The sequence below is a fragment of the Pseudophryne corroboree genome, chromosome 4, assembly GCF_028390025.1.
Source record: "Pseudophryne corroboree isolate aPseCor3 chromosome 4, aPseCor3.hap2, whole genome shotgun sequence".
Taxonomy (NCBI): domain Eukaryota; kingdom Metazoa; phylum Chordata; class Amphibia; order Anura; family Myobatrachidae; genus Pseudophryne; species Pseudophryne corroboree.
In genome coordinates this window covers 380,761,579-380,786,435 of record NC_086447.1, presented here as the reverse complement: position 1 = coordinate 380,786,435, position 24,857 = coordinate 380,761,579, and the positions used below count along the sequence as shown (strand labels likewise).

Here is a 24,857-nt window from a genome sequence, read left to right as displayed (position 1 = left end):
AAAATACGAACAAATAACTGCTAGGAATATACAGATTTTCTATAGCAAGGACAAGAGCTGAAGAATTTTAGTGAGAAAATGAGTAATTAGTTGAATCTAAGTAGACAGAGAAGTAGTCCTTATGTATTGAAGTTTGAGAACAATTTCAGACAACAATGGTCCAAATGGTCAATAGATAGTTGTCGAAATCTGTTCTTTGAGTTTATAATTTATAGGCAGTTTGAGGGCAGAATATTCTCCACCAAAATCACTATGAGTTAAGTCCATGGGTAAGCTATTGTACTATATGGCAGGAACATATATGATGATGATGATGATATTAACAACAGAGAGGAGGATGAGGATGATGATGAGTCTGATATGTTTCAAATGTGATGATGAATAACAACACTGTTAGCCACTTTAAGCACATTGGTAGGTTGGTTTGTGGGGCCATAAACAAGTCAAGCAATTTAGCTACAAAAGTGACAGCTCCTGTCTATGAAATGCTTGGTTTGTTAAACTGTGCATGTACATTTTAATATACAATATAAGGATGGTTGGGAGGGCCCAAGGACAATTCCATTGTGGACCACTTTTCTTTTCATTATGGACTGTAATTTTGGGGGGCATTGGTGATGGTTTTCTGTCGCTCACAAAACGATTCTTTACCAGCTCGTGTTTTGTTCTTATCATGTTGTCTCATGTGTGCTTGACTGTCAGCGTATAATAAATAAATTAGGAAGAATGTAATAAAAGACTAACTGCTCACTAACTGCTCCTCACCTCTATGGGGGGAAACTCAAGTGTTTTGCATGCCGGCAGCCACTACCTAGCACCCAGTAGAGTAAATCAAGTGTTATACATTCAGGTGCACATAGCCACTGGCGCTAACATTACTGTTTTGTTGCTCTGTCATTTTGACAGGCTGGTAACTAGTAATTGTATAATACTGGGTTTTTTTGGGTGGAGAGGGCATTTTTGATGGTCTTTATGGAGACAAAAAAAATGATTGGTTATTGCTCTAATACATTACTAAGTTGCAACACATTTTTAACAGAATTTTGGAACATATTTATTATTCAGTAATTTCCACAGAAGAAATTACTCACAACAGTCAACAGAAATGCTTGCAAGCTTGTACAGTAGATCATGGATAACCAGAACAACTCTCTGCTCTTGCACTAGATTTAGGAGAAAAATAAACATTGTATTGATCCTCCTACTCAGACTCTCTGGTGCACCTCATAAATACACTACAGAGGTATACACCCAATTAAAAAGGAGAGGGTCGGGGGGTAATAATGGCCAGCAGGTCAACCTCCTTATACTTATCAGTGTAAGACAGGCTGATTTGGTGTTTGTAGCTCTGCAGTGCAACTACTGATTTGCTTGACTTCTCTTTCAACCTTTGTCAGGAATCCTTGGCTAATAATATTATATTTTTATGGCATTTTCTATTCTAAGTAGCTGCAAAACAGACAATTTAAATTTTCAAAATATATCAATTAATGAATCCACTTAATTTAATCATTCAATCAATCAATCTATCAATGCTTTACCTGTCTATTACTACATACTCCACCTCAATTTTCCTGGACTGTCCTGGGACTGCTAATTGATTTAATGAAAAAATTATTTCAATGGAGTTCATATGTGTGCTATATTCTTTTAAAGTAACTGCCTTATGTATGTGCCACTGTTTTGTGGATTTTGTTTAGCCAACAACCCTTTGGCCAATATTGGTGAGGTGGTCAAAATTGATTAGAAATACTGGCTATTAATGATTTTAAGGTTAATAATCCTTTGGGAACAAAAATAGATCAAAATTACTTGAATTTAGCTGTGTTTCTCAATTTTCAAGCAATCCAATACTAAAAACAAATTTGGATCTAAACCAAAACACTAGAGGGTGGTTTTGCCAAAAAACAAAACAAAACACAGAGGGTAGTTTTTGCAAAACCAAAACATGAGGGTCAACGCACTTCTCTAACACATACACACACACACACACAATGGAGTTCCCATGTCAGGATTGTCAGGAAGACTGCTATATATTAAGGGGAATGTATACAGTAAGATGTGTTAGTAGCCGATCCCTGTGAGAAATGGCGTTATTGGGGTACAGATCGCCAACTGATGAACCTACATTTTGAAGACACAATTGCTACAATGTGAGCACAACTCCGCCACAATAAAAGCAGCAGTTTAGTAAACTGATTTTTTTTCACCATTCACTGTAGTCCTACTGAAATAGTGTTTTATAGTTTGTTCAATGTTCAACCAGCTTGTATAAAATTCTTTTATATCAGTTAATGATCTATTTCATGTAAATATTAAATTTCTTCCCATTTTTCTTCATTTTTAAAATAGTAAGATTTACACTACAAACAATAGTTATAGTCATTTTTATTTGTAGTTACAGTTGTTTTTTAGCATATCATGCTTCACATACAATAAATACATAATGTGGGAACACTTAAGGACAAAGTCTGAAAGCAAAGTGTGCATATTTTAATGCTGTTTGTATATAATCATAACAGTCTTTTTTTAGTTATAACAGCGATATATATTTGTATAAAATAGTATAGCAGATATTACTCTGCGGTTTCTCAAGATTGTAAGCTACAGTATTTATTAGATATGCATTCTGTTAGACTGACATTGGATGTGTATTCTGTTATACTGTGTGGGAAATTTACTAAAGGTTGCATATGACGGCGGCTTAGAACATGACTGTGTGTGAAATGTACTAAAAGTTGAGTGTGATGCCGGTTTGGAACCACAGAACACTATAAAAAAATTAATAAAATCATTTTTGTTGTTCCCTAAATATTATTTTGAAAAAAATAGTAATTCCTGTTTGTTTTATATAATAATGTCCCCTGTGGTTTCAAATATTAATATTTTATTACATATTTTTTAGATATTTATTGGTATATACTCCGCCACAATTTTTCAGAGATGAGACCATTGCAGTCATAAACGGGCAACCAACCATTAACTCATTCTGCCTTGGAGAACTGTGAGGATTACTCCATGCCAGTTAATTGTGGGTTTTCCAAAAGTAATCTTGAGTAATAGTGAATCTGAGCTACCAAAATATATATGAAATATATGGATGACAATATCAATATTTTAACCTGATTAGGGGAAAAAATAATTAAAAATGTATAGAAGTTACAATATAATTTTTGCTTTATATATAAGGGCCTCAATTTTAATTATGAAGATTAGGGGGACCACTATATTTATTATGACGATTATAGAGGGCAAGTAAAATCATTATAAAGATTGGGGCAACTGTAGCTAATAATCACATACATTAGCAATATAATATGACTTATTTATTCAAACACACTTTATTTTAATACTGTATGGAAAGGGGAGGGATGTGCTTTCTTTACAATATTTTTTTCTTTTTTAATAAAGTCTGTGAAGGCAAGATAGTTCAAATAGGCAATGGTTTGAGGCATGTCATTTGTCACAAATACATTTTATTCTTCAGCACATTTTTAGGGTTCTTTTCCTGGATAAGTGCTTGGAGCTATGGGTTACCGTTTTCATGAAACCCATGATATGAGCAGAAAGCCCTACTTACTGTGGATTTCTGTTCAAGCCTCCTGCAGTTCAAATGGGAATCCAAATTAAGTGCAAACTTCAGGCTTATTTAACGCTGTAACAGAGTGCAATTGAATAGCCCTGGCCACTGCTACAAGCCCTCGCCAATTAGCATGGCTAATTGAATTTGGCCCATAGTCTGATATTTTTAAAAAAGTGTGGTTTTGCTCTAAATAAATACTGTGGTTTTAAAAAATGCCCCCCCAAAAAGACCAAAACAATGTGTTTAGGATAAACCGCCCTTTAGTAAATTTCACAGGAAATCAAGGCTATCAGAAACAGATGTCCACTATAGTACAGTAATACAGAAATAGCATAGCACAAATTCTATAAACCACAGGAATCACATGTAATATTTTTTTGAATTTGGAATAAGTTCTAAAAGACATCGTAAAGAATGATGGTGTGCTGCCATATTAATTAATGCTTGTTTAATTAAAATCTAAAATATTATAGATTTTTCCACAGTGTCTATTACACTTATCATTTTGTGATGAGGTCTTCTTCAGGAGGTTAAACATACTGATCATAATTCTCAAAGAAGAACAATTTCTTCCTGATAATTTTCAAAGAAACTAGTTGAATTGATATAACAATTATATACATTATAAATTCACACACTATAAGTAGTTTTTTGAAAAATGTTACCAATAATTCTCTGTTAGCAATGACAGTTTGCAGGGAATTCTTTCCTTTTGGTGCTTGTTTCGATACATTGCAGGGAATTCTTTCCTTTTGTGCTTGTTTCAACACAGAGTTTTACCTGAAAAAGAAAAAAATATTTAAAGGGAAAAATACTGTAGTAAAACAAGGCTTTTCTTGTAAAAATAGCACTGGTAGATTTCCTAGAAATTTCTGGAAATCCGTCTGAATATCAACTTTGTTTTAAATTAAGCCAATGTCTCCCTATGTCACAGTCAACAAAGGCATTTTGTCATTTTGAATGGACAATTATCTACACTTTTACTTAAATATGTCAGTCTGATTCAAGAAGAATAGGTGACAAAACATACAGATGTGTCAGCACTGATCCTACATGCTACTCGCGGCAAGCACTGTGTATGGTTAGTCACAATCGTGATGCAGCCACTTGCAGAACCCATTCGCGTGTGGGTAAAATCAGTGCAGTCACATCTGTAACAGAGAAGAATGACAAAAATATTATCATACAGTATTACAGTGATCAATTCAGCAAATCATAAAAGAGGCATAAGGCAGTTGTCTATTTACTGTATTTTGCCACTATTTGAATTTAAAATGCAACACGTTACAAATTTGTTTGATTGATGTGTCTTGTTACCATTATGAGCATTTTCAGTAAGCTTACCATTTTATGCCCATTAAAGTAACCCCGGTTGGATAAACTTCTCTAGAGTCAGTAAAAGTGAGTCATGTAATAGATGTCAGTAAAATTATGTCTGATATTCATGCATTTTTTATTTTATGCTCTAGAGAGGCCTCTCACCTTCTGTTGCATTATTTGTTCATGTATTGTCATCATATGTCAAATTTATCTATTTGATTGTACTGCTATGCAGAATATGTTGACTGAATGGCAAAACCAAATAGCCTAAGTAGTGAGTCTAATCCCATTGTGCCAACATGGGATAATTTTTAGTCATTTAGGTCAAATTAATCACACTTAGCTGTGATGCTTCTTAAAACCACCTTAAAACTATCTTATTAGGCAAACAATCAAGGCAGAGATGAAATCCATGGTCCTGATGCCAAGTGACGCTAGGCCAGTTTCTGTAGTGTGACTGATGGGAATTAGCTCTGCGTATGTGCTTAACAGTGGTGCATGTATATGTGTTACAGATGTGAGTCATTTCACCACTTAAAGCCCGCTTTCTCCTAGTTACAGTATGCAGGGCTGGCAGGAACAGCATGGCTATGCTTGCTAAATGTAACTCATTCAGTAAAAAAAGTGTACATTTTAATGCACATTTTTAGAGTTTTCTGTTACCTCTGATATAAAAACTTCTTTTTTTTTTGGGTATTCTAGAAGATTTATTTTTTAAAGACATGCTGTAACTACTTGTTTTGCAAGCATGTTAATGGTTTATTTTTCTTAGACAAGTAACATTAACTAGCAGTTCTGTTTTCAATATTTTGCTCTGTCTAATACTGTACTCTGACATACTGTATAGAACATTTTGACTGAAGTGGCTATGGACTTTACAGGCCAACAATGTCGTCTACTCTGCCACCAATATCGTCGGCCCAGAGGGTGTGTCTGCAGGACACATGTAAGTATCCTTGGGATGTCAGATGCAATGGTGATGTGCCACCTTGTCTACTGCTTCTTATCAACACTCTGCATTGTGCTTATTGACCTAGAGCCAAAGACCAATACTGCAGCAATTGTAACTAAATTGCTGACCGCCACGGGTGTCTCTGCGAGAATGTCACAAACATTCAGTTAAATACTGCAGGCATTCCAGTCACTGATCACCCAGTTTATCAGTTCTCATTGTGTGAGGAATCACTTGTGCCTGCAAAACAGCATTTCACTGAATTGATTGTTATTTGGTACATCATATGAGCAGATGTGCCTCATGCAATGCTAGCATCATCGAGAAGAAATGAATCCATGGGATAAGAAACATTTCCCATCACTGGCCAGGCTATATGTGCTCCATCTTTCCTCATCATTAGTGTTCTTGTCAAATACACTGCAAGTGCTCATAATCCTTAGTAATAAGATAACCCGTGATATCACAGACATCATCACCTAGGCAAGGTGGGAATGTGTCACTAATAGGAAACAATGTTGTTTGTTATACAATGTAGATAGATTACTTTGACCAGGCAGTACTATAGTTGCCAGAGGCAGATTGGGATGGACAATCAGCCCAGGAAATTTATGGAAGCAGCCTTAATGGTGCAATCTGATGATTGGGGGGGTGCCCTTTTCATAGTTCCTGATTGTACGTAATTTCATACTTCCTTGCGTCTTTTGCTGCAGACCAAGGGCAGATTGGGAACTAAAAGTGGCCCTGTAAAATTCTGTAGAAGTGGCCCAACATAGGCAGCACAAGAGGTATAACATATATTACTGGATGACAGAGTTGCTGTACTGTAGAGATGGATGGATGGATAACAGAATGAATCGGGACAATGTAGTGTAATGAGTGCTGTGGACTGCCTGTCATATGGGGGGTGGGGCCATATGACAACACACAAGTCAGGTCCCGCATACACATCAGCCTAACAGGAATCTTCCTGGTGAGCCTTATGGCCAATCCGCCCCTGCAGGGTCGGACTGGCCCACAGCGGAACAGGGGAAACCACCGGTGGGCCCCACTGCCTCTGGTCCCTCCTCCCCCTCTAGGGATCAGGTTCCAGACTCAATCCTAGTGCACTTGAATTATGCATTATACTTATGTTACATTATACTTCACAAGAATATGGTTTATTATATATTTACCAAGGGGAACAGAACATGTACTCTGTAATGGTTAGCCAAACCTCTGTGGTGGCTGGCCACGCCCCATTGGAGCCTAGCCACACCCTTAAGCATGGGCCCCTACTTCAGCATCCCCCCGGTGGGCCCTTCATGCCCCAGTCTGACACTGCGCCCCTGATAGTTGCCACAGTGCTCCATGCAGCTAAGCTTTGGATAATCATTGTGTGTTATAAATATGTTGAACCTGCTCTGTTTTATCTGTAAATATACAAATTTCATAGAAGTGTCTGTAATAACAAAACACTCAGACATAACAATAGCTTGGATGCTGATATATATATATATATATATATATATATATATATAATAGCCAGAATCCGGCACTCCACGAGGAATAGTCTATACTTAGCTGGGTGCCTTCCAATAACACGTCAAAAGGAATCAACGTGTATCACATACCCATCCAATGGTGGCACTCCGCACGAGTGAATGAAACTCAGAAAGACTGCAATTCTTTGCAACGTTTCAGCTCATTTAATGAGCTTTTTTCAAGCAGATAACAAAGCATAAAGTGACTTACCAAAGTTAAATACCCTCCACCTACACAAAGTGCAGACGCCGGTCAGTGTTTCCGGTCACAGCCGTGACCTGGGTCAGGAACCTACGTCAGCACTAATCACCATGGTTACACATTTAAACACAAACATATTAACAAAACGTCTAAAAAAAACATTAAAAACAACAATAGAGACTCGTGTTTATACATGTTGGGCTATATCATGCATATCAATAAATGTGTATCTTTCATTCATTTAAACTAGCAAAATGACTATAGAAACCAATTCATTATGGTGCATAATGATGCCCCTAATATATACTGTCAACCCACCATATAAAATCTTAAAGCACTTACTTATAATTGCAACAAACAAACACAATTAAATGTTAGTGCTAGAAACAGTAACTATATAACTGTACTTAAATGAAACATTGTAAGCCTAATGATTCATTGAGTCCCTTCAGGGATAATGTGTCCAACCTTTTAATCCACTGTGTCTCTATTGTTGTTTTCAATGGTTTTTTAATACGTTTTGTTAATATGTTTGTGTTTAAATGTGTAACCATGGTGATTAGTGCTGACGTAGGTTCCTGACCCAGGTCAGGGCTGTGACCGGAAACAGTGACCGGCGTCTGCACGTTGTGTAGGTGGAGGGTATTTAAGTTTGGTAAGTCACTTTATGCTTTGTTATCTGCTTGAAAAAAGCTCATTAAATGAGCTGAAACGTTGCAAAGAAATGCAGTCTTTCGGAGTTTCATTCATTCGTCCAGAGTGCCGCCGTTGGATGGGTATGTGATACACGTTGATTGCTTTTGACGTGTTATTGGAAGGCAGTCGGCTAAGTATAGACTATTCCTCATGGAGTGCCGGATTCTGGCTATTATATTATTGGCGGTGTGGTGCGGTGCACGGTGGAGCCTTACATGTGTCTGCTAACCTTATTATCCACTGTATCTCTAATCTCAGAAATTTCTTAGCCCTATCTCCACCCTGTCACAATGGGGTAACATGATCTATGATTCTGTACCGTATCGTGGATAAATTATGCTTATTAATAGCAAAATGCCATGCTACCGGCTGTTCACTGTTTCCCGCTGCAAGTGCTAATCGAATAGTGGAGCGGTGTTGAATTATGTGTTCCTTCAGAGTGCATTCCGTTTTGCCCACATACATCATGGAGCACAGACAAGTGATTACATACACAATGAAGCGGCTTGTACATGTTACATGAAAACGGATATCATATTTCATACCCGAATAAGGATGAAAAATGCTGAACCTTTTTGCAAGTAATTACAAGTTGTGCAATTTGGGCATCTAAAACACCCATTCTTGGGTTTACCCAAAAATATGTTTGTTTTGGAAGGCTTTACCAAATGCGTGATATTGTTGCGTACTAAGTAGTCTTTCAAACTTTTACCCCTTTGAAAACTAGTCATTAATGTGGTCTGATGTAAAGGTTTTAAATCTTTGTCAGAAGAGATAATTGGCCATAGGGATTTAGCTTTGCCATTAATAATGAAACTAATATGGTTACATTTATTAACCCAGATGTGTTTTTTAGCCAAATAACTATTTTTGTTCCTAGCTGACTTGATCAAAAGTAGTTGGTCAGCAGGGATAGCTAATACCTTTTTCTTTGCTGTATCCAAAACATCTGTACCATAACCTCTCTCCAAAAACTTCTTGTACATAATATTGAGCTGGTTAATGCCTTGTTCACGGTTACTAGAAATTCTCAGTGCACGTAAAAATGCAGTACGGATGGTGTAATAGTTAGCATTACAGCCTCACTGCACTAAGGTCATGGTTTCGATTCCCACCATGGCTTTATCTGTGCGGAATTTATATATTCTCCCCGTACTTCTGTGGGTTTCCTCCTGGTACTCCAGTTTCCTCACACAATCCAAAAATATACTGGTAGGTTAATAGGCTTCCAACAAAAATTAACACTAGTATGAATGTGTGCGTGTGTACATGTGGTAGGGAATATAAATTGTAACCTCCACTGGGGCAGGGACCGATCTGAATGGCCAAATATTCTCTGTAAAGCACTGCAGAATATGTGTGCACTATATAAATAACTGGTAATAATAATAATAATAAAAATTGTGAAAATGGTAATGCATGTTTAAGGGGGTTTGGATGTGCACTATGAGCAGACAATAAATTATTTCTGTCGGTTGGCTTAGTATAAAGAGACGGTACCAATCTATTGCCCTGCCTAGTAAGAGTTACATCAAGAAAATTCACAGCATGTTTATCTGCATTAGATGTAAACTTTACCGGATGGTCACAGCAATTGTGGTTATCAATTAACTGTTTAAATGCATGTTCTGCGCCACTTCAAATAATCAATAAATCATCAATGTAGCGATAAAATACAATGATGTTACCTGAAATAACTGAATCAGAAAAGAAAACCACTTGTTCCATGGCAAACATATATGCATTGTCGTACGATGGGGCCACATTGGACCCCATTGCATAACCAGACTGTTGTATATAGTACTTGCCATCATACATAAAGTAATTTTCTAGTAAGAACCAATGTTAATAACTCCAAAAACAACTCAATGTTAAGGCCCTTATATATGCATTATTAGTAAGTAACAATCTAGTAGCCTGCAACTCCGCTGAATGAGGTATGCAGGTGTATAGGCTACAGACGTCCACCAAACACAATAAGCAATCCAGCGGCAGGTCAGGTAACTGTTTCAAAGACAACAGCAAAGAGTTAGTATCCTTAAGGAAAGTTGGTCTCGCCTGTACACAAGGTTGCATTGGTGTATCCAAATACGTAGAAATGGGCTGGTACAAAGTCCCTCTGGCAGCAATAATAGGCCACCTTGGTGGCTGCAAAGGGTTCTTGTGTAACTTCGGAATCATATACAGTAAAGATCTAATGGGATGATCAACACATAATGCTTTTTTAATAGATGCCGAGATCAGCCCTTGTGTGCAACCCGATAACAAAACATAAATTTCCTTCTTAAAGGTAACAGTAGGATCCTGGTGTAATAATCTATACGTCTGCTCATCACATAGCTGCCTTTCTACTTCAGCCTTATAATCACTTAAATTAAGAACAACAATAGCTCCGCCCTTATCAGCTTGACGGAATACCACGTCCTCATATGTTGTTACATTTTTCAAAGCTAATCTTTCATCCTTGGACATATTCCAAAAACAAGGGGCTTTAATGTCAAGATCTTCACACACAGCATTATCCAAAAGTCGTGTGAAGGTTTTAATAGACGCGTTATTACTCTGGGGGTCTAAACAGGATTTGTGTTATAGTTTTTGAAGCTGGGGGGTATATAAGAAGGGCCACAGGAAGAATCTGCAAAATGTTCCTTCAATTTGATGCTTCTGTTAAGCATAAACAGTTCTGTTTTCCATTGTACTTTATCAAATGGCACTGTTGGTACAAATGATAGACCTTTCTGTAAAACAGCCAGTTCACTGTTAGATAATAGCCTGTCCAACAAATTATAACTAAGTTTTCCGACCCCGTGGTGGTTTTGCCTGCTTTCCTCTGCCTTTTGTTTTGCTGCCCTCTGTGGGTCTGCTTGATGCTTGATCTAAAAAACACCGTCTAGTGCGTCTGCCCACCGGGGACAGACTCCTGCCTTTAACAGCTTGCGATGCTTTAGCCTCACTTTCTGTGGTAGCTGTATCATCTGATGTATCTAGCCGAGATCTAAATCTAGTATGCCTAAATAACGGTCTCCTGTCATATTTAGAATAAGCTCCAGTTAGCCAATGGTAGACACGTTGCTGTTCATAGTCAATATCAACTTTTTTACGTTTCTCACTTTAATATTTTATTATCTCATTTTTGTACTGGGAGTTTAGTTTACCAATCCAATCACATTGCTTATCCGTTGTTAAAGCCGGTAAATGCAAAGCTTCATAATTTGTGATCTTGTCTTTTGTTGTTTTTATCTCACGTTTAGACTCCTCAGTTACTAATAACAGTAAATTGAATGAGCACTTGTTAAGTATAGATGTCCATTTTTTGCAAAATTCCACATTAAAGCGCCCAATGGTGGGAGCGTTTTTAATGAGGAACACCCTAGGAATTTTTTTATCCTTGTATTAATTTGTCAACGTCAATCCATGGTAAAAGAAATCAATTTCTCTCTTATTTAACTTCAAAAGTTAATGGTATAAATCCTGTAAAGATGCAGTTTTAACATGATCCTTTAAATCATCAGAAAATAGAATGGCTTCAGCCTCCGTCTCCGAAAAACTAAACACTGCACCGGGCTCAAGGATTATTCTCTGGTGTAGTGGTTTCATTAGCCATATTGAAACACAGTGTATTAATTCAATGAATCACATAAGCTCAAAGAGCAATAAACATATTCTGATTTCCCAACGGTATCTAGGCATTGGCAGCCACAACCGGTAAACACAGTCAATAGAACAATAAACAGACAGCTTGAAACATCCAATGTACTTTAACCTGGGCAATACTGTGCAGGTAATGTAGTTAGAAACGACTCAGGTGCCTTGATAATAACGGGTTAGCAGACACATGTAAGGCTCCACCGTGCACCGCACCACACCGCCAATAATATAATAGCTAGAATCCGGCACTCCATGAGGAATAGTCTATACTTAGCCGGCTGCCTTCCAATAACACGTCAAAAGCAATCAACGTGTATCACATACCCATCCAACGGCGGCACTCTGGACGAATGAATGAAACTCCGAAAGACTGCATTTCTTTGCAACGTTTCAGCTCATTTAATGAGCTTTTTTCAAGCTGATAACAAAGCATAAAGTGACTTACCAAACTTAAATACCCTCCACCTACACAACGTGCAGACGCCGGTCACTGTTACCGGTCACAGCCTTGACCTGGGTCAGGAACCTACGTCAGCACTAATCACCATGGTTACACATTTAAACACAAACATATTAACAAAACGTATTAAAAAACCATTGAAAACAACAATAGAGACACAGTGGATTAAAAGGTTGGACACATTATCCCTGAAGGGACTCAATGAATCTTTAGGCTTACAATGTTTCATTTAAGTACAGTTATATAGTTACTGTTTCTAGCACTAACATTTAATTGTGTTTGTTTGTTGCAATTATAAGTAAGTGCTTTAAAATTTTATATGGTGGGTTCACAGTATCTAATAGGGGCGTCATTATGCACCGTAATGAATTGGTTTCTATAGTCATTTTGCTAGTTTAAATGAATGAAAGATACACATTTATTGATATGCATTATATAGCCCAACAAGTATAAACACGAGTCTCATGCATGATATAGCCCAACAAGTATAAACACGAGTCTCTATTGTTGTTTTTAATGTTTTTTAATACGTTTTGTTAATATGTTTGTGTGTAAATGTGTAAACATGGTGATTAGTGCTGATGTAGGTTCCTGACCCTGAATACAATGCAAACTCTTTCTTCACTTTGATGATCACTCTTGTATTACATCCAGACACAGACTGATATATTTTTTTTATTTAAAAAAAATCTGTTATATTTGATCTTTGAACTTAAAAAAATAAAAATGTGAATAAGGGACCATTGATAATGATTATTTTCTACATTTATGTATATACAATGGCTATAAAATATATTCACCCACCGCCCCTTCCTTGGGATTTTCCAGATTTTCTTGTGTTACAGCATGGAACCATAATCAATTTAACTGAAATCTATTTTCATTAATCAACATACAAGCTGTCTCTGTACTCTAGTGCATTGAGCCCTGTGTGTCTACAAGCAGAGATCTTCTAACTACAAACCTGATTTCCATTCTATGTGTATTTAATTATCTGGGACATTATTGTTTGTTTCTGCCACTATTTTCACTGTGCACTCTGAGCTACTTCTTTCTTATTTATTTATACAGAACTTTATTTGCTGCTGTTTTGTCCATTTTGTTTATTCTAGCTTCCATTATGTCTGTATACCAGTTCCCCTAATAAATATCATTGTGTGAATACATTAGCATTCCTTGTGACTTCTTGGGCAACTGCACCCAGGGGGTTCCTGACATTGTGATCCAGCAAAATGAACCATAGAAAGTTGGATAGTCTATTACTCTGGCATCTCCCAGTCAGACCCTTGCTGCAGAACATCCTGGAGAGCTCTGTAATGCAATTCCTCCCTATGGATCTGTGCCACTCCACTCCCTGCAAATGTACATTATACTTCTGCATGTTCAGATAGCGCAGAATATGGGGGTAATTCAGACCTCATCGCTAGAGTGCATTTTTTGTAGCCTTGCGATCAGGTAGTCGCCGCCTACAGGGGAAGGGTAGTAGCTGTGTGTAGGTGTGCGAACGCTTGTGCTGAAGAGCTGCACAAACAGCAGTTAGTTTGTGCAGTCTCTGCAAAGCCCAGCACTTACTCACCCGCTGCGATGATCGGGGCCTGAGCTGACATCAGGAATCCTTCCACGAAATGTTGGGTCCCTCCTGCGTTTTTCCGGACACTCCCTAGAAATGGTCAGTTGCCACCCACAAACGCCCGGTGCGATCAGATTTTTCGTACCATCCCGTCGCTGATGGCGCTCCCCGGTTCTGCGGACCATCACGTCTGTGCATTGCAGTGCATACGCATGCGCAGTTCAGACCTGATCGCCCGATGTGCGAAAATGCACAGCAGCGATCAGGTCTGAATTAGCCTCTATACCATTTTTGACAGAACTCCTCCAGAAAATGCCTGCACTCCTCCAGACTGCTACAGTTCCTGAACTACCATGAGGAGGCCCCAGAGGGGGTCTCCTAGTGACATTTGTTATCATAACTCTATGCATTATGGCAGACTACAGCATTGCACAGCCAATTCCTGGGAGTGTCAATTATACTGGTAGTCCTTTGCTCCCCTTACTGAGGCAGAGTGAGCTTTTTCTGTGTCTATATTATACCAGTCCTGATCATGTTTTGTGATCCTGGCCATTCCACAAGCCTAAGTTTTATCTGGGGAATGCCAGGATGGTGTTACCTCACAGCTCCGCAGTCCCAGGAGGGGACTCTAGTGCTTCAGCCCCAGGAGGGTTGTTTGAGTTTCCAGCCCAAATTATGGTATTGAACCTCTTGTATACAATGCCACAACTCCTGCACATTGTGCTACTTACTTATTTGTCATCTAAGATAAACTACAGCTGGGATGGAACACAGGGCATGACTTAGATCACACATGGCAAATGCATTTGTAGCTACATATTTGTATGCAGCAGCCTTTTGAACATATGCAAATGTTGCAGCCACCTGTTGTGTACATATATCAAACCACTGGACACACATCCACCATCTGAGAGTGAGTAGCTTTATGGTCGCCCTGGTGACATTACTACTGCGTACAGGATCACAGTCAAAGGCTGAAATATGGCCTAGCAATGGTCGCTCCAATGCCTGTGCTTGAGTCCCCGCTCCCTGTTACCTCCCCCAAGTGGTCTCTAACTGTCACTCATTTTAAGAATAAATACTCAGTGTGACCGCCATTACAAGAGTATCATGAATCATGCACAGTGGCAAAAAATTGCAATACTGCGTACAAAATCGACATTGCCTCCATCCAATTCTTAAGTAATGCTATTGCTAGGCAGATTAATTTCACATTTTCCAATTACCAATTAAATGCTAAAGGCTAGATGTGATTGCCTTGCAAATTACTGCCGCTTTAAACAAACATCTAAGATCGGCTGGCATCCCGCATCTCCAGCAATCTCGGCTGCTATTACATCTCGCTTTAAGTGTCTGATTTAGACTACTCATAAAAATGTGTGATAACAGGTGTATGCTAAGTGCAATTTAAAATCAAAAGTATAGATGTGGTTAGGGCATTGCGCATATATGCAAAATGAGTAAGGGGTCTAAGTCTTGGAAAGAGATAAGGTGAACAGAGATAAAGTACCAGCCAACTATGGGGGTCATTCCATGTTGATCATAGCCCTGGAAAATTTTGCAGGGCTACGATCATGTCCATAGACATGCGGGGGGACTCCCATCACAGGACTATCCTGCCCCGCATGTCAGTGCCGCCCCCCCCCCCCTCCATAGAAGTGCAAAAACAACGCACAGCGGCAATGCTTTGCCCTTTAGGAGTAGCTCCCGGCCAGCGCAGCTTTAGCGTGCTGGCCGGGAGATACTCGTCGCTCCCCGGCCCGCTGCGGCTGCACGTGACATCACGCAGCCGCTGCGTCCCGCCCCCACACGGTCCGGCCAAGCCTGCATTAGCCAGACTGGGCCCACAAAATAGCGGCCAAATGCTGCCGTTTTGTCCCCCCTGCCCAGTGACCGCCTTTGCCTTTCAATCAGGCAGAGGCGATCATACTGCAAAGATGGCCGTCAGCCATTTGGCATGCGCCGGCGCACTGCGGCGCTGGTGCATGCACAGTTCTGACCCGATCACACCGCTGCGATAAACTGCAGCGTGCGATCGGGTCAGAATGACCCCCAATGTCATAACTGCCATGTGACAGGCTGTGTTTGAAAAGTGACAGAAGCTGGATGGCTGGAACTTTATCTTTTTTCAGTTTATCACTCTCCAATTTTTAATACTTAGACGACCCCAAAGTTTCCACATCAAGTCAGGAACTAGATTTAGTGACTGCCATATTGCTGCTGTTTTAAAATAAGATACTTGCATATAAATATCTCTGTCTACTTAGTATTTCTTGCCATGATAATTAAGACATTTGATATTATGCTTTAAATATATAAATATAGTAGACCCATTTTCAGGGGTACCCACGACATTTCTTCAGGGCCATTTCTTACAGTGAACCAGATACTGTAACAGTTTTTTATTAAATAAAAAATCAAGCTTATCCCCTACCTGACATTCAGGGTATCCAATATCCATCAATACAAACAGGAGATTGGACTTATGCTCTAACTCTCAGAACTGGGGACTGCTCCCTGACATCAGGAGATTGGGCTCATACCCCAACAATTATACCAGGGGCTGTACCTCGAAACTCAGAGCTGTCTCAGTGACGTGCGCAGGGTGCACACTATGCAGCAGCTCATAGGAATCAGACTCAGTGGCAAGTAGGGTGCCCATGGGAACATCACAGCAGCCTAGTGTGGACACCTACAAGCCTGAGGACAAGGACCTTCAGGCCTTCAGTAACCTAGCCAGTCGGTTTAGGATTAGAGATGTGCACTGGGCCATTTTTGCTGGATTTGGTTTTGGCTCTGATTTGTTGTGCAGTTTTGGATTTGGATTTGCCAAAGCACTGTGACATAATTTGGGCCTTTTTTTTTTGTTCCTAGATTATTATTAACCTCAATAACATTCATTTCCAGTCATTTCCAGACAATTTTGCCCATGTCACAGCTCACAATATTGTTTTCCTCAATTTTGGGCAAAGGCTGCCATGAGCTGGCTGGTTACTAAGTGACAGAACAGCGGCACAAACACGCTACAATTTATAGCACTTTTACTAAACATTGCCACAGCATACAGAACAGTACAAACAAAAGATCTATATATTTTTTTATTTTTCAAACTCGCATCTCTGTTCAAACTACATGTAGTCACAGGGATTTGAACAAAGGACATTAGGGTAAAGTGCACTAAACAATGCAAACAATATATCAATATATTATATTATACATTTTTTATTTTTCGGTTTTTGAACTTGTAGCTCAAACTGCATGGAGTCATAGGGCATATAGATGCACTAGAACAAAGTGCACTAGGGTAAAGCACACCAAACGGTACAAACAATATAACTTTATTATATATTTTTCTTTTTCTGTTTTTTAACTTGCAACTCAGTTCACACTGGGTGGATCACAGGGCATATTGATGCACATGAAAAAAGAGCATTAGCGTAAAGGACACCAAGCAGTAAAAATAATAGACCATAACTATATATTTTTTGTTTATTTTTCTTTCTTTTCTTGGTTCAAACTGCATGGATCATAGGGCTTATAGATGCAAGTGTATAAAGCGTACTAAGGAAAAGCACACCAAACAGTACAATTTACAGCAGCATGTTCCCTATACTCAGGTACTTTATATACAGCACAGCCACTTGTAAGTCTGGACACAGCACAACCAATAGAGCAGAGTATAGCACAGCATTCAGCAAAGTGTCCGCTAGACACAGTCACTTTAGAGTGCAGTCACTTGTAGACACAGCGCAGTCAATACAGCAGAGTATAGCACGGCATTTAGCAGCATGCCCCTCATACACATTCACTTTAGCGCACAGCTACTTGTGGACACAGCACAGCAGAGCATATTGCAGCATTCAGCAGTGTGCATCACAGTGAAATGGCACATAGTCTCTGCCGCAGTGCCTTATATAGAATGCAAATCCCACAAGAATACGACACTGGGAGGAAGATGTTTGGCCTTGAAATGGGATCCGAGTTTAGCAGGAACATCCAAGCTGCAGCTAGGGTGTACTTGGATTCCCAGTGTTCAGAGCAGAATCTGAACCGCTCATCTCTACTTAGGATCCACTCCATCAGGGTAATGTTTGCCTCAAACTCAGGGGGAGTGAGTGTCAGGAGGAGGAGGGGGCAGTTGGAGCCACGTGTACCTGCAGTGGATAGATAGAAATACAGTAGTTGATGCTCCCCACGTGGTGCTGATCATGGGGCTGCTGAGCTGAATCCTATAGCCAGGGACATCAGGCGCTGCTCAGTCAGGACTCTTGCTGGACTATTAATATCTCCTCAGCATGGGTGTTAATAACTGCTAAAATCAGGCAAGTATATACAAAGAAACCTACGTTTCTGTCCCCTTTTACTTCCTTGTATGTATGTTTATGTACTGTTTTCTGCATATGTCACAGGTTTGAGGCCTCTTTTATTTCCTCTGTTTATCAGTGTATTACATGTACATCAATATGTGCAGAAATATGTATGTATATATATATATATATATATATATACACACATATATATATATATATATAAAATTAATGTAATACACAGATAAACAGAAGACATGAAAGGGCCCAGACGTCAGTCTGTAACACACACACATACAGTATATGCAGCATACCTCCCAGGTGTCCCAAATTTCAGAGGACTGTCCAGTTTCATGGGACTGTCCAACTGTCCTCTGGTGGTGGGGGGGGGGGGGGGCAGTTTGGAGGCCTCCTGTGACTAGCAGCTCTGCTGTGAATAGATGCTGTGTGCATGCACAGCATCTATTCACGGGTGAGAGAGGGACTGGGGGCATGGCAGCAGCTTATAGAGCACTGTGCATGCTTGCACACTGATGGAAAATTGAGCGTGGATCGCGACAGTGGCATTGCCATAAAGTCACACCTTTTTTATATAGGCCATGCCCCTTTTCAGGAGCACGTGCCTTCAGCGTGAAAAACTCCTGCTTACGTGTTTCACAAAGTTGGCAGATATGTATACAGTGTTCTCATCATGCTATATGTCTCAGGAGATCTGTCTGCCAAAATTTCCCTGCTGCTCGCCACTGTGATGCAGCTGAAAGTCACACTGATGTTTCATATAGAAAAACATATGTAAGGAGAATGTGTGTGTGTTGTTGGGGTTAGTCCCTTACTTTGCTAGGGGCATCCTGACCCCTAGTTAGCTACACCCCTGGGCATGAGAGTAAACAGTTGGTGGACAACAATATCAAACCAAACATACAGTTATTTTAAAACATTTCTTGGGCATTGCACACAGTATTTAATTACCCTATCAGATGCAATTATTTAATACAGTAATTAACCTTGTAGATTAGGTTTAGAGCTGAAAAACAGTGAAAAAGGTAGAGGGTTTTACTGCTGAGTTTGTCAGTGGAAAAACAGTAAGAAGACAAAAACTATCCTCTAAGACTAGCCTAAGGACTTATATCGTTCTAGTCGCACACTGTCTCCAGCATTAACCCTGTCAAGAGTATCTTGGCATAAAATCCATGTTAAATATAACATCATGTTAAATATTATAATATATATTAAAAGTATTCCTACAGTATTCTCATCACCATCAAAGTCAAACTCTGTTCATACATTACAAATAATATTTTAAAGACAAAAAAGTTTAAGATATCAAACACAGAATTAGCTTAAACCTGCACTTTATTATAAACATTCAGATGCAATATTCATACAAAACAGAGATTAATTTAAAACCCAAGGGATTGACTTGTCTACAAAGAAACATAATCGGAAGTTAAAATAAAGTCATTATGAAGGTTTGTATCCAGCAGACACTCTCATATTACCTAAGATTGCTGATGATAAGTAATGTGATTTGACATGTAGTCTTTCTCCTGTAGATAAACACATGCCTTAAGCCTAGCATGTTGTATCAAAGTGACGACAATGATAAGTCTTCATGTGAAGAAAAGAAAAGATTTTGAAAACTCTATTTGACTATGATTGGGGGGACAATTATTCCAGTCACTGAAAACAAAGGAAGGTTATTTGGCAGTGTTACAATTCCTTGTTTGATTTATATAATTGTAATGTAGATATTATTATGAAATGTACCAACATATATTGTAATCAAATTATTACTACAGAAATTGTAATAAAAATAAATGTAAAACCTTAAACTACTCAAAGACAGATTCTTATAATGCTTCAGTGACAAGTCAATATATCTTAAAAAAAGCTTTTTTACTGCTGTGTTTATTTTTATTATTATTGTTGTTATTATTATTATTATTATTACTAACTCACCCCATAAATCTTTTTTTATCCTCTTAAAGCTGTCTTGTCAATGCATTAAGACATGATAATCATTACACAATATAATAGATTAGAAGTGTACTCTAACAACTGGCGGTATGTGTGGCATAACTGTGGACAGTGGCGGACCTACTTTTTGAAGCCCTGAAACTTGAACTGTTATGAGGGCCCCTTCACAGCCAGCAACAAAAGGGCACCATCCAACAAGGTCTAAAATGCCTTGCAACCCATTGCAAGGACCTCTAGGCCCAAATGGTGGGGAGCAGGGATGGACTGGGGCAAGAATTCGGCCCTGGCATCCTCCTCTGCGCGTGCGAGTCAGGGGGGCATGGAATCATGGCACACACCCATTTTCAGGTGGTGGGGGTCACGAACAGAGAGCCGGGAGCTGCGCTGTGTGCAACCTTCCCGGCTTCTCTGTGACCGGACCGGCCCACCTGCCTATCGGTACTTCTGGCATGGTGGGATGGAGTCTTTGAAAATGAGCTATACAGTGAGCCCCATCCCACCAGCCTGTGTCTGCTGGGACACAACAGGTATCTGGCATGGTGAGAGAGTCTGCAGAGGCAGATTTGGTCGGTGATGGGGTGAAAGAGATGTGGTGGGTGACAGGGTGAGAGTCTTTGTGGCAAGTCAGGTTAGAGGACCACATCCCCACCTTCCCAGCTCCTTAATGTCTACCTCTAACAGCATTCTCCCATATAAATAACAACCTCACACAACCCCCAGTTCATTAATCACCTCACAGCATTCACCCCCCGCTCTTCAATAAATACCTGGAACCACACACCACAAAATTACCTTATTAGGCGACTCCTTTTCACGGACTCCTTCTCACCTTTCATTGCACCCAGCCTCCTTCTTAGGACAAGCCCTCTCAGGCTCTGCCATCCCTGGGAATGATATAAAGAGAGGTTCTGCAGGCTGTAGGGAACTGTAGTTTAAAAAGGATACATGTATCACACTATTTACAGAGTGCAAATCACAGAGCTAGACTACAACTCCCAGCAGGTCACGCGGTATGAAGCAAAGAGCAACCAAGCTGTAATAGCAGCTATGCTGTACTAGAAGTCTGGTTGTCATGGTGTTATTGGTGATATGCTATAATCATACAGTACATAAAAACAAGAGGTAAAAATGGGCTCCTCCTGGATAAAGCTTCATTAATTTCATAGTAGATCCGCCCCTGACTGTGGGTGGGGTATGATGCCATTGGAGGGCTGTGCTAACACTCACATGCTTAGCCTCCTCTTGTGTGCCAATTAACACTCAAACTGTTAATCATAATCAGCGAAAATGGAATCCGATGTGCAGTACCTTCCTCTTTAAAGAAAAACATCCCAAAAACTTTGGTGGTATTATGAAAAATAAAACTCACAGGAACACACAATAAATAGGGTATATAAATGGTACAAAACAGTCTAGTAATATGCATAAACACTAAATTGCAATGCAGTAGCTAAATAATGTATACAAACTACTATAAAAATAAACGCAGAGATAACAGAGCTGTGAAACAGGATGAAAGCTGATTTGCCCGAAGTTCTAAAATAATGTAATGGGAGATTAGATTAAAATATGCACTAAATATGAAATAAAATTAAAAGCATGAAGGTACTAATGTGCAATTCCCTCAAACATACTGTGTACTGTAAACAGAATACAGCTACAACACCTAGGCAAATTCTAATCATATATAAAGGCACAGGCTGCACAAGAGAGAGAATATAAATATTTCTAAAATGAAGAAATACTCAGGTGAAAGCTGTTTTGATAGCATCTGTATCATGAGTATATGTCCAAATGTAAGCTCTGTAGTTGTAAAAGTCAGAACATTGGATACATTTAATGGGGATCATAATATGAAATGCAATTTGCCTTTTTATTTAGGGTGGAAATTGATGATGGGTGATCCCGGTACCTCTATGCCTGTGCTCTGCTGATTAGTCCAGTGTGAGCCTGGTCAAAATCACCAGACTGGACATCAGCTAAAGATGGGTCATGTGAGCTCTGGTCGGGGGCCCACTGAGGGGGGGCAGCCTGGGGGTACTCGCCCACTGTGACCCCCTTAATGTGGACCTGGCCTACCCTCTGAAGACTACCCCCACCACGGCACTGTATGTATATAAATAGTAATAAAAGAGTAACATATCACAAGATCTGTACTGTAAAAATCGATGGTAGAAAAATAACAAAGTATAACAATCATATATAAAGAAAATGAAATCCTAAATTAAGAGAACAACATACAGCCATATCAACAAAGTTGCAATCATAAATTCAAAGCTAGCCAATGAAATAATGGTAAAACAGCCAACAAACAGTTTATAGCGGTACAAGTAATGTATTCCTAATTAGCTGCTCGTTATAGAATAATTAAAAGGTATGTAATGATTAAAAAGAAAATCCCAAAAGCTAATTGCCATAAACACAATAGTGGTCACAAGCCCAACTAGGAATGGTGAACCTTAAAGTTTATTATAAGTAATACATTTTAGAACTGTTTTCTGAAACAGATAGCATTTAACGTATTTTATCTGTTTTACAAACTCTGCCTTAAACATGAAATTAATTTGATACTGTATATCATATTTCTAAAGCATTGTAATAGTATACACGTAGTCCAACACTCTGCTATATATTTGAGAGAATCTCCATACCTTGAAAAAGAGATTATATATCTCAAAATATATTGACCCAGTGGACTAGGTCCAGTGACTACATGCTGCCCTAATGAAAGGATATAGAACAATCAATTTTTAACTTTGTAACTTCTCATAACCGGTTTTTGAAATGGATGTACTTTAAATTTATACCATTTTATAGGGCTACCTTCATTTTAGGGTGTCTCAGCATCCACTGGATATATACAAGTGTAAATATATTGTGTTCAATAAAAAAAGATATAGATAGATAGATAGATAGATAGATAGATAGATAGATAGATAGATAGATAGACCTGAAAAAATGCTTGTCTACGTCAGTGCGGGTACGCATGTGTGTCATAATTCAGAACACCTGTATAGATACCTTTATGTGAACAACTATACTCACATTATAAGAGAGGACAACCCACAATCAAGAAGACAGCACTTCAATAAAGCGGAATGGAGAAAACACTATTGGGATGAGTACGACACACATATTCTAGCCAATGTTTAACTGAGTTTATCTATATGTTACATTCACTTGATTATATTTTCCAAATAACGCTTTAACAAGTCGCTGACAAGTAAAGTAGAGCATTCAGCCACACTACACAGTTTTTATTTGTATCTAGTGTACTGTTTAGTATAGGTATAGTGGTATATCTAATTGATAATACTGTAGTTATTATATACTCTGTGTGGTATGCTATCAGGATACTATATATCAAAATAAATCAGAAACCAGTGCTGTAATGTTGCAATTCTATTTTAGTAAAGTTCATAGACAAAGGCCAGTTAATAATGGGTCATAGAAATGTATAATTTTGCCACACAATATTACAAAATGGCTTTAAAATGCATGTTGCAAAACTGTACCATTGTTGTTTGCATAGTAGACCAAACCTCTAATAACAGAACCAGATTGTATCACTGAAATAACTGCAGATGATAATCGGCAAGTCTATGTCAGATGATTATCTGCCAATACAGTCTTTTTAATAAGTAGAATTACAGTATGAAGATGGTCTCTTATTCATTCAATCAACAACGGCCGTTGTTGTTATGTTTTGTTTTGTCTTATATTGTATTTGTTTATGTCTGGTTAGGACTTCCAGTTTGCAACATTACATCACAGGGTGGTGGTTTGAATCCGAGCATTGAGTAGAGGGGGCAAAGCAAATTGTGTCATCCTGTCCCCATGATCTATCCTGACACAATGCTCCATCATGGAAGACATATGCTCCACACCCCACTGGGCACCTGCATCTTCCCTCATAATGTAGGTAAGTATGCAGTATATGTTTGTGGAAATGTTACAGTTTGTTTGGTGCCTTCATGTTATTGACTTAATTATTAAGGTATATTTATTACTGTATTTTCCCATCATCCATTACCTTATTCCAGTGTTCCTGGCATATCAGTTTTGTTTGCTGTTCTACAGTTCTATGCATGGATTATGGTTTATTTTATTAGCACTTTTTATTGTTTTATTATTAGCAGCATTGTAATTTAGGATGCATGTGCAGTTGTGTTGAATAAAAAGAAAATGTGTGTTGTCTCCAGCAACATATATTGCAGATAGGAAAGACACAAGCTGAAACAGTTACTCAGATGTATGATATACAGTATGATGGAAACTATTTCATTTTAATGTCATATAAACTATTTAGCTCAGCAACACATATAATTTAGTATATGTAAATGTCCAATATTAGCATACTTGTTCTTTCAGAAATCCAATGCTAGAATAAAAGAACTATCACTAGAGAGGACAAATAAAAGGTCACATAGAGAAACAATATTGTACATAGAATAGCTGCCAGTTCTTAAATAATAGTGTGTCTGTATGGGGGGAGCAGGGGGCATGTTTGTGTGTTTGCTTGTAATACCTCTTTCCACAGTTTTATATTTCATCTTTTCCTCTTCAGCTGTCATGTTTGTTTCTTGCCCGTGGTAATATTTAACTGGCTTACTCGTTGC

General features: G+C 38.8%; 1 long non-coding RNA gene across 1 annotated transcript; it reads right to left on the bottom strand.

Annotated features, from left to right (window-relative positions):
- Positions 1-4,235: 4,235 nt before the first annotated feature.
- LOC134911444 (uncharacterized) lies at positions 4,236-24,857 on the bottom strand. The gene is made up of 3 exons (XR_010176574.1): positions 24,767-24,857; positions 21,031-21,122; positions 4,236-4,363 (listed from the first exon to the last, which is right to left on the bottom strand). It is a non-coding gene; the product is annotated as an uncharacterized LOC134911444 (long non-coding RNA).